Here is a 12171-nt window from a genome sequence, read left to right on the forward strand (position 1 = left end):
TCATGCATTTAAGCTTGTACCAACTATTGCCTTCCTGTTATAGAGAAATTCTTTGAAATGTCTAAAGCCATTATATTTCTATTAGTCATTGACTGCTGTGTAACAAATTACTCTAAAGTTTAAGAACTTAAAGTTGAAAACAATTATTTTATTACATACTTTCTGAGAATTAGGAATTGGGGATCAGCTTAGCTAGGAGTTTCTGACTCAGAGTCTCCTATAAAGTGGCAGTCAAGCTGCCACCAGAGAGTCACTCTCCAAAGGGGCTGAAGTATCCATTTACAATCACACTTATGAGACTGTTGCCAGGAGGTTTCAGTTCTCTGCCATGTGGGCTTTTCCATAGGGCTGCACATGGCATGGTTTCCCCAACAGCATGTCATTTGAGGGAGAGAGAGAAAGAGAAAACACCAAAAACAGAAGCCTCAGACTTGTATAACTTAATCTCTGAAATGACGTAACATCCCTTCTACCATATGCTGTTGGTCACAAATTCTAAGCCTCATACAATTTGTGGGGAGACTGTATAAGGGTATAAATAGCAGGAAACAGAGATCATTGTTGGGGGTCATTTTTGAGGTTATCAACAATATTTATTGAATGTTCCTCCTCTTCAAAAATTTTAATGTAAACCTATGAGATTTTCCAGGCATAAGTAATTATCCCTCACTGCCTACGATGAACACTTGAGTTAACATTAATACAAATTTGAGGAGTCATCCATTTTCTTAATGATCCATGACACCAGCTTATTTAATAAATCACGTTTCACTTTTAGGAAAATTTTGCATAATCTTAGAGTGCTATGTTTCTTTAATTAAACTTCGGTAAAGGTATTTTAAATATACCTGTACATCTTCCACTAAGTAATATTTGGTTCTTTCTATGGAAAAAAATATTTCCTCTAGTTATACTTTATCGCATTCTAAAAATAAATCTCTGAAAGCAGGCTGCTTCTTCTGAGCATGTGACCAGATAGTAATATATAGTTAAGATTTCAAAAGTAAAAATCACTGAGGGTGTTTGCTTAGTATAATCCTTTTTAAAAATGATGAAAGTAGAATGTGAAATGTCAATATTCTTAATGCCAAAAATTTGATGAACTATGACAATACATTAAAATAATTGCAAAAGAGAATTTTAATCATAATATTAAAAATGTAATTCCTTATTCAGATAACAGTAATGAAAATAAATAGCCAAAATCAAACTGGAATATCAATACTTCTCTCTTAAAAGATAAAATTTAAAAACTCGCTTATATGCAAGGTGTCATCTAATTTAAAAAAAATGCTTGCACCTATTTTTCAAATTTGACTTTTATTTCTATGTAAACTCTTTGTTCAATATCCATAATTATATATTTCAAATTTACTCCTGAGTTCATTCATATTTTTAAATTCATAGATCAGTTTTCGCCTTTGGCAAGATAATGTAATTGACCCTTCCCTGATGTGATCTGTATTCTTCCCTTTCCCCATGCTTGCTCTTTTATTTTATGATCTCTAGTTTCCACAACTGCCCCATTCAGATATTTTCTGATACTTAACACAGAGGCATAAGTGACTAATAATAATTTTAAAGTGCTACACAGATGTACTACTCCAATGAGATAACACATAAACTCTCCCTCTCACAATTCTTGATGCCAAGTAAGTGATTAATAATTGGTGAGTTTCCCTTTTCTACAACTTTGTCTTTCACTTCTCTTGTAAGTCAAAGCTGCTAATAATATTAATTCATACTTTTAAATAATGCTAACTTCTTGAAAGCCTGTCCCCCCCCCCCCAACGTGAAACACATTTATATTTGCATTATCTAGTTTAATTATCACAACAACCATACAGGCTAGGTCCTATTATCATCCCCATTTACAGATGACAAAACTGAAACTCAAACCTTGCCACAGCCAGCAACTGGCAGAGCTATAATCAAGATGAGGTCTCTTTGATTTCTGGGTTCATTTTCTACTTTTCTGTCCTTTATCCTGCTATTTACAGAACATCTGCCATGTATCTCTTGAGAGCTTTGCTTATTCTTTGACTCTTCTCCCCTCCTCACTCCCTACTAGTGTTCAAAGTCAACACACACCACACAAGAGCCAGTACAACTGCAGACACAAAATAAAACAGTGCATATAGTACATCAACATTTTTCAACCATTTCATTTTTAAAATCATTTGTTGTTTGCAAATCACTCAACAGATCAGGTTCACAGATGGCATACACTTCCATTGACATTGTGATTCAGGATATATTATTTCGTCCTTAGGAGCATGTACAAAACACAAATGTGACAGTTGGCTCGTTGTCCAATATAACCAGCTATCCTATTTTTCCAGAAAGCAAGAACAAGAATAAGTAGCTAGTGCATTTTCAAACTTCCCTTGCATTTATCTGAGGCCTATGGCTAAATTTGGTCAATAGGATGTGAATTAAAGTGATAACGTGTAACTTCTTTGTCATCTCTAATAGAAAACAAACCCTGGCTCTTCCACTTTCTCTTAAACTTAAGCATGAAGTGTCTGGGACCCAGTTTTAACTATGCTGATAAAGACAATTCTCTTCGGCAGAGGTGGGCAAACTTTTTCTGTAAAGGTTCAGATAGTAAATATTTTAGGCTTTATGGGCCACATAGGATCTTTATTACAATAGTTTAACTCTGCTATTATAGTACAAAAGCAGCCTTAGACAGCAGATACACATATGAGTGAGGCTGTGCTCTAATAAACCTTTATTTACCAAAAACAGGCAGTTGGAAATCAGAGTTAGCCCACAGGCTACAATTTGCTGATCCCTGCTCTAGAGGATGGTAGAACAAGATGAACAGGACCTCAGAATCCTTGAATAACTACTTGCAGCATGGCCACCAATCAGTCTGAACCACTAGTATCTGGATTTGTTGCTATGCAAGAAATTTATTCTGGAAGCCACCATATTGGGGGCGTTGTTTTGTTACAGCAGCTTTAAATTTACCATAACAAATACTATAAGTGACAGAGAAGGAAAGAATAATTACATAAAGTTTTAATATGCAGTGAAAAAATGTAAGTAAAATCATCCAGTGTGTCAGTATTTTTATTAGTGGTTAAATAAATTTTGAAAGCTTGGCATATACCTTCCAAGTTGATTGCTACAAATGACGAAATAAAAAAGTACTAAGAGTGAAAGCAACTTCTGAATGTGGCCATCTGTACCACAGTCTCCAGAAACCTGCACTATCAGAAAATTGATAATCATCTTCATTTATATTATTAAAAAGGATTAAAGCCTCCAGCCCTACTGCTGAATTTCAAATATCAAACAGTGAGAGAGCAGCAACATTTAGGGAAGACAACAGGACTCTCCATTCTTAACACTTAAATGACAAAAGCAGTGGCCTACTTTGCCTCTATGTGTGGCTGTCCTCGTTAATAAAAGTGTGCTACAAGGTCTCATCAACACAATTCTAGAGGTAATATGCATCAGTCACACATGAGAGGGGCACATGAGTCTAGCAAAATTATAGATCTTAAATTGCACCCTCCCATGTTTGTTATTCACTCAACCAGCAAGTTATAGATTACCATATAGCTTCTGAATCTAGATCTGATAAATATGCAAACATATTTAATTAGTGAAGAAAATATACGAAGCAGCCTTTCCTTCTTCATTGAGAAGGGCACATCGCAGAGCAAGTCTGCCTGCATGGCAACAGCTATTTCTTCCACCCCGATGGCATGTAGTTCATCATGTATAGCGAATCCTAAACTGACCATACTTCTAAATCACCAAGGAAATGAACCTAAAAATGAATATTTTTAGGTATTATTTTCAAAGTTTTCATTTTAGTAAATCTAACATGGAATCTGAAAAGTGTGTTTTTAAGAACTAGGTGATTTATGTGTCCAATGAAGCACTTATCCCCATACCTAGTTTAGGAACCACTGATCTAGAAAATTACAGTAAATGTTACATGGATTGGCCCAAGCATGATCGTCACACAGAATATTTTCACAACGTTCCAGACAGACACTTACCTATATATAAATGTCTTTGGAAGACAATTCTTAAATCAACCAAAGTAGAAAAAGTACTTAAATTTTACTAATTCAAAACTTCTTATTTTCCCTATTGATCCTTCACTGTTACATGAAGGATTAAGCCTTCAACTTCCTTGGACTTATACATGTTAACTCCTTTTTCCCTTGCCCTTTCCATATGAAAGGTTTCTCTAGTTTTACAGCTCAGGTACTTTCAGTTCCTAGAAAGAAGGAGCTCTGATTTTCTAATCCCTTTATCCCCAGTGCCCAATATAACATTTATACTCTCATACAATAGGAATAATTATAAAGTTTACAAGTCATACATCTGGTAAGAGTTAGTATCTGGAATCCATAAAGAACAATTATAACTCAACAATAAAAAAAACTCAAATTAAAAATGGACAAAGGATTTAACAGATATTTCTCCAAAGAAGATATGCAAATGGCCAATAAGCACATGACAGGATACTCACCATCACCAGTTACTGGGAAAATTGAAATGCAAATAAAGCCCATAATGAGATACTACTTCATACCCACTAGGATGGCTATAATCAAAAAACAATACAGAGACAATAATAAGTGTTGACAAGAATGTGAAAAAAATTGGATCCCTTATATACATGGCTGTTGGGAAGATAAATTGATGCAGCTGCTTTGGAAAACAGTCTGGCAAGTTCTTCCAAAGGTCAAACATAGAGTTATCCTATAAGTAATCAATTTCATTCTTGGATATACAGCCAAGAGAAATAAAAATATATGTCCACAGAAAGCTTTGTACATAAATGTTCATAGCAAAATTTTCCATAATAATCCAAAACTAAACACAGCCCAGATGTCTTTCAATGGGTGAATACTTAACCAAACTGTAGTAGATTCATACCATGGAATATTACTCAGCAATAAAAAGGAATGAAACACACAGCAACTCTCATGAATCTCAAGGGCATTATGCTAAATAAGACAAGACGGTATCAAAAGGTTACGTACTGTGTAACCTTTTGATTCCATACATTTGTATGTATGTGTGATTCCATACATTTGACATTCTTTAAAAGATAAAGCTATAGTGATGGAAAACAGATCAGTGGTTGCCAGAGAATATGGATGGAGTGAGGATGTGACTATATAAGACAGTACAGGAGAATTTTTGAGATGATGGAACAATATTGTACTGATTGTGGTGGTGCTTGTACAAATACATACATATGTTAAAATTCATACAACTGTACGCTAAAATAAAAACACCAAAGTAAAAACATACATCTGTGGATGAAGATGAAATTATTCAAAGTTTGGTTAAGAAAATCTAGAAAGAGAATACAGAATTACCTACATGCTTTTTCCAATAACAGAAGCAGGTATTAATTGGGCCGCAAACTTGGGAGGCAAGGAACTCAGAAGTTTGAGATTATAGTGAGCTGTGGTAGTGCCACTGCACTCCAGCCTGGGTGACAGAGTGAGAACCTATCTTAAATAAATAAATAAATAAATAAACATAGCCAGAGAACAAATAACACTTTAATAATTCCTGAAATAAAGAGGTATTTGGAGTCTTTCTCTAAAGAGTAAATGGAGGACCAGCTTTTAGAGCAGAAAAACAGAGACAGATACTGTATAGGAGAATGAAATTGCTATAAAGTATAACAACATTGTTATAAAAAGTTCTTAACAAGGATTCTTCAAACTAGATAATGGTAAATTACAAATGTTTATAAGGTGGCAGCTTGGGAACAAGTCACTGGGAATCCTTGATGCCACATTAAATTCCAAAGTAAATTACCAAGATTATGGTTCTAATCAAGATATATTCTGCATGTTTATTCATTCATTCCATTTATATTCAGTGCCTATCATATGCCAAGAATTGTTCTAGACATTTGAGATATGTCTTCTATGAACAAAATAAACAAAAATACCTGTTTTATATTGCTTACCTTCCAATATGTAAGATTAGGGTTAGAAGAATCTGTTAGGCTTTGGTGAGAGTATTTTGGTGAGAGTATTATGTCTTTAGACATAAAATCTTTTGGAAATTAGATATGGATCCAAATTTATAGTACTCATACCTTTTGGCCTAGCAACTTTACTTTGGTGAATCTATCTTGCAGATAAACTCACACAGTATCTAAGGGTATATGATAACTAGAATTATAAGATAACCTCCAATATTCCCACCTTTTGGTATACATGCCTTCTGTAATTCTCTACCCTGAATGTGAGCAAGACCTGTGAATATAATGAGAATCACTCCGTTTTTTACATTTATAGTATCAATCAGCTGACTTTAGAGTTAACCTAAAGGAAGATTATACAGATAGATCTGACATTATTAGGTTAGCCCTGTAAAGAGATTGAGTCTTTCCTGAAATAAAAGAGCAGAGTGTGAGAAGACCTATGGAGGGCACTATGTAGCAGGAAGCTAAGAGTGGTCTCTAGGAGCTGAGCATGGTGCCTGGCCAACAACCAGTAAGACATCAAGGAATTCAGTCACAGAACCACAAAAATAATGATTCCACCATTAACCTGAAGAGGCATGGAAGCAGATCCTCCCCTAGTTAAGGCTACATGAAAATTATGAAATAATACATCTTTCTTATTTTAAGCTGCGAAATTTGTTATAATTTACTATGCAACAATAGAAAACTAATACAAGGTATCACAAGGAGAATGTTAAGGACAACACTATTTGTAACAGTGAAATATAAGAGATACTCTAATGTCTAAACTACTAATTTGTTAAATAAATTAGGGAATATTAGGATTATGGCATACCATGATGCCATTCTATAAAGTTCTTTACATCCAAAACATGAAAGTACTAATAAGTGCTAATACATACTAACATGTTCTTGACAGTGTGTTATGTAAAAAAAAAGAGCCATTGACAGAACAGCATGTTGAGGCTTACTGAGAAGATGATACCACAAAATATGGTGCTTTGACACTGAAGGGATTCTCTCTGGAATTTCCTTATTTTACTAAAAAAATTCTTTCAAATAAAAAATGCAATTGTCTTAAGACCCACTCCATAGGAATCTCATCAAATAATCAGAAAAGATTAACCTCTGGAGAAGAGAAGAGGAGTCATCAGCAAGTCCAGATAGACTTTTCATCTATTCTTCTGAGGGAGCTCTAGTGGAGATGGCAGGAAGGCAAGGGGTGAAACTTCACTGTGAACAAAGATAATACCTGGGGAACTTTACCTGCAAAATAGGACAACTTTTGTTCACAGTGAAGTTCCACCCCTGACCTTGCACCACCTCCCCTAGAGCTCAGAACAACTTTGTCCCATGCCATTGTTCTTTGGGCTCATTCATTTCCCCTGAAAATCATTGATGCCTGCATCCACAATCTGCCCTTTCCCTATGAAGAAAGGTATGTAAACATCTAAACCTCATTGTGTTAGTGGGTAATCACATTTCCCACAATTTTCCCCTAGGCACATTAAATATATTTTGTATGCCTTTTTCTCCTATTAATCTACCTTTTTTCAGATCATTTTCAGCAACCTTTGGTGGACAGAAGGAAATTTTACTTTGACCCCCAAAATATGTATCAGACATACCATATTTTGTAATAAAGTAAATATCCAAGCTGAGTGTGGTGGCACACACCTGTAGTCCCAGCTACTCATGAGGCTGAGACAGGAGGATCACTTAGGTCCAGAAGTTTGAGTCCAGCCTTGGCAGTATAGTGCAATTCTATCTCTAAGTAAAAAAAATAAAAGGAAAGAAAAGGGAGGAAGGGAGGAAGGGAGGAAGGGAGGAAGGGAGGAAGGAAGGAAGGAAGGAAGGGAGGGAGGGAGGGAGGGAGGGAGGGAGGGAGGGAAGGAGGGAGGAAGGAGAAAGAAAGAGAAAGAAAGAAGAAAGAGAAAATATCCATATACAAAATACATATTATATCCATATACCCATATATATATTTGAATGTACACAGAAAATGTCTGGGAGAAAACACATTAACTCTTTTACAATAGTTATCCCCAAAAAATAGAGCAAGTTTGGTGGGTGAGATAAGAAGTGTTTCAACTTTTATTCTGTATACTTATGTATTGCTTGAATTTTGTTTCAAAGAATATGCATTCTTTTTGTGTTAAATTAGTACAAATGAATAATCTGTGATAGTAGTAGTTGTAAAAGCTACTTTCCCCCCAATATATATCTTTATCTTGGGATTTAACTGCTTTTGAGAACAGCTCACTTTAAAGTATTATGGTTTTGAATATCTGTTTAATATTTGCAGAGAGTTACTATTTGGGGTCTAAAAATCTACTTTTTACACATTGTGAATATGAAAAGTCTGCACTTAAGACTTCAATTACAGAACCATTATCTTTAGTTTCAGGAAAATTATTCACTGTAGCACACTAACATAATTGGTGGCAAGAAACCAAATCATAAGGGGAGTTTTTGAAGAGTGGCATAACTTTATTTGCAGCTGAAATTTAATAGATTAACCTCTAGCATGCGAAGTGTCTGATACTTCAACAATATGAGAAGATAGTAACAGTCAAGAGTCCGACAATCAGAATAATTCCTTCACTTGGGAGGAAATAAGCCTGCTGTGCTGGTACTTACCATAGTGTGCAAAAAGGGTGGGCTCAGGGGAATTGTCTAAATGGACATTGTAAGTGAATCAAATATAGAGAGTTAAGAGATACCAGTAGGAATGGGGACAGGAAGTTTTAAGCAATGCACAGTGATTAAGGCTAAAATTAAACCACAGATGAAAACTGAATCATCCTTAAGAAAATGAAAATATTTCACCCCAAAATATACTTCTTTGTTATATTTTGAGATGGTTGTTCCAGGTCCTGCAAACCTAAGTAGCCCTGCACAGCTATCTTTTGTCAAAGAGATTTTCATATGTAGAGAATCTGCATAGATACAGCCAGGCTTTCTCTGAGACTCTCTTTTGTCCGGATGTAGGAAAGATTAACTGAAAGTCTGTCACTTTTAATGTCTGAAAGAAACATTTACCATCTACTCTCTCTGAGGGCTGCTACCACCTTTGCTAGCCAGGCCTCTTCTTCTCCTCTCATAACCTGTCTTACCGCTACAATGTGATTTCCCAACATAACCTGGTTTTGGCCATGTTCTAAGCCCCCATTCTATCTCTAACCTCAAGATGGCATATAAATTTCAGTCCCCCACCTGGGGTTTGAGATAATCACTCTGCGGTTCTCTTGTGCATGTTAATAAATTTGGATGTCCTCTCTCCTATTAACCTGCCTTTTGTGAGTTGATTTTTCAGTGAATCTTCACAGAACTAGGGGGATGTTTTCCCTTGGCCTCTACAATAGTCAGGACAGTGCCACTGCTGGTGCCTTTGTGCAAATTATTAAAAGGCTCCTGTTTCTCCAGGCAATAAATCCCCATGCCAGACTCCATTTCCCCCACTTATCCTAGTACTTTAATGCCGTTAAAAATCTACACAGCAAATAGGCAGTAGTCCTGAGTGAGGCCCAGGAAAGCAAGGAAGAGCTGGGATATGAGAGCTGGAATACGGAATTTAGACTCCTGTAGGCTCTAGTAGAGTTACCTACTTCTGATGTGAACACTGTGCTAAGCCAGCCTGAAGCAAGATTGGGGTGAAGCAGGAGTGGTTCTTTACAAGGCCAACTACACCTGAGACCCTATATTAGTTAGGATTGACACATAAAATTAACCATCCCAGGCTCTATCTGAATCTGTGAGATAATATCCATAAGGAGATAGCTCTGTTATATTTGTACAGCAATGATTAAAGTGGCCCGAATGAACTGAACAAATGAACTAGTATTGAACCTAAGAATATCTAGATGTTTGAAATTGTATACAAATAAAAATAAATAAAGCCTGTTTCAACAATTTAAAAAAGTACAATTTCATTAAGTTTGATAACATTTTTTATCTTATAACTGACACTGTTATATTCCTAAAAAAAAATTTCTGCAGCATTAATGTTGATGTTGTATGCCTGCTTGTCAATAATAATAAGATGATGAATTAAATAAAGCTTCTTCATTAATCGGACATCCAATAACACATCCTCCAAAGCATCAAAGTGTCACATTAGTTTTTTCAAATTTGTGCATAGTCCATGTCATTTTGTATCATTTTTCATGAAACCACATTGATTAATCAACCATTTAATCAAATACCTTGTATGTGCCCAGAAGCATGCTAGATGTTGCAGGTTATCATAGGAAGTAGAGAAAGAAAATCCTGTTATTGAAGCACTTGAAAACTAGCTGAGAAGTCATAAGACTTACACACTCATAAAGTATATAAAAAATGTGTAAGTATATATTAAAGTCTATGAGGACAAAAGCAAACAAGATTCTATTTTACAATATATACAATAAATATTTTAAAAGAATAAAGAAAGAATTCCTCAGAAAATGTTTCACCAGGACAGATCCAAGATGGCCAATTAGGAGCAGCTCAGGATTGCAGCTCCCAGCAAAAGCACAAAGAGTGAGTGGACACCGCATTTCCAGATGGATTTTTATTGCCCACAGACCAGGAGATTCCCAGGTGGAGGAGCCCCACAGGTCGCCAGTGGGACTCTTTTGGCCAGCGCGGCTGTTTTGGCCAGCGCCCAGCACGGCGGTTCTCCGTACAAAATACATGGGTCTGGGTGCCATTTTAGCTGGCGATTGGAGCTCCTGGGAGACAGAGTCACCCATTCAACTGATTAATAAAGGGGCCTGAAACAGGGAGCCAGGCCAGGAGATTCCAGGGCAAAAAAGCACAAGGAATCTCAGCGCGGCTGTTTCAGCCAGTGCAGTCGGTCACCACATGGAAAATCACACAGATCCCGGTGTCTTTTCAACAGGCAACTGGAACACCTGAGAGACAGAGTTGACTGTTCAACTAAAAAGAAAAAAAAAAAAGGGCTTTGAGACAGGGAGCCAGGTGATCAGGTTCGGCTGGTCCCACACCCACAAAAAAAAACAGCAATCTGAAATGCTCTGGATTGAGAGTTTCACAGCAAGCACAATTGAACTCAGGACAGTCCAGCTCTTTGGGGGAGGGGCATCCACCATTACTGAGGCAGTCCACCACTACAGAGGTAGTTTGTCATTGCTGAGGCAGCCCACCATTGCCAAGGCAGCCTGCCATTACAGAGAGAGTCCGCCATTGTAGAGGTGGGCTGCCATTGCTGAGGCAGTTCTAACTACACTTGTATAAACAGGACTGCAGGGAAGTTCACATGGTAGCTTGGTGGAGCCCACAGAAGCTCAGCAAAGACTCTGCAGGCAGACAATGACTAAGCTGCTTCCTCGCTGGGCAGGGCAGCCCTGAAAAAAGGCAGCAGCACAACAGAAACTCATACATAAAGCCCTAACTCCTTGGGACACAACACCTGGGAAAATGAAAAAAAAAAAAAAAAAAAAAAAAAAAAGGGAGGCGGTTTATGAGTTCAGTGCAGCATACTTAAATGTGCTTGCCCAGCAGCTCTAAATGAACAATAGAGCTTACAGCTCAGCACTTGACCTCCTATAAAGGACAGACTGTCTCCTCAAGCAGCTCCCTGACCCCCGTATGTCCAAAGAGTCACCTCATAAAGGAGAGCTCAGACTGACACCTGGTAGGTATCCTTCTGGGACAAAGATAGCAGAAGAAGAAACTGGCAGCAACCCTTACCATTCTGCAGCCGCTGCAGGTGATCCCCTGGCAAGCAGGGCCTGGAGAGGACCTCAGCAGTCCTACAGCAGCGGGTCCTGAATGTTAGAAGGAAAACTAAGAAACAGAAAGGAATAACTTCATCATCAACTAACTGGACATCCACTCAGAGACCCAATCTGAAAGTCAACAACCACGAAGATGACAGGTGGATAAATCCACAAAGATGGGAAGAATCCAGTGCAAAAAGGATGAAAACACCCAAAACCAGAATGCCTCTTCTCCTACAAGGGACCGCAACTCCTCACATGCAAGGGAACAAGGCTGGATGGAGAATGAGTGTGATGAATTGACAGAATTAGGCTTCAGAAGGTGGGTAATAAGAAATTTCTGTGAGCTAAAAGAACATGTTCTAACCCAATGCAAAGAAACTAAGACCATTGAAAAAAGATTTGATGAAATGCTAATGAGAATAAACAACTTAGAGAGGAATATAAGTGAATTGATGGAGCTGAAAAACACAACACGAGAAC

At 37.1% G+C, this 12171-nt stretch overlaps 1 pseudogene; it reads right to left on the reverse strand.

Annotated features, from left to right (window-relative positions):
- LOC108285160 overlaps positions 1-10656 on the reverse strand; it is a 128433-nt pseudogene extending 117777 nt beyond the window's left edge.
- Between the last annotated feature and the right edge of the window lie 1515 nt (positions 10657-12171).

The sequence above is a fragment of the Cebus imitator genome, unplaced genomic scaffold, assembly GCF_001604975.1.
Source record: "Cebus imitator isolate Cc_AM_T3 unplaced genomic scaffold, Cebus_imitator-1.0 Scaffold292, whole genome shotgun sequence".
Taxonomy (NCBI): Eukaryota; Metazoa; Chordata; class Mammalia; order Primates; family Cebidae; genus Cebus; species Cebus imitator.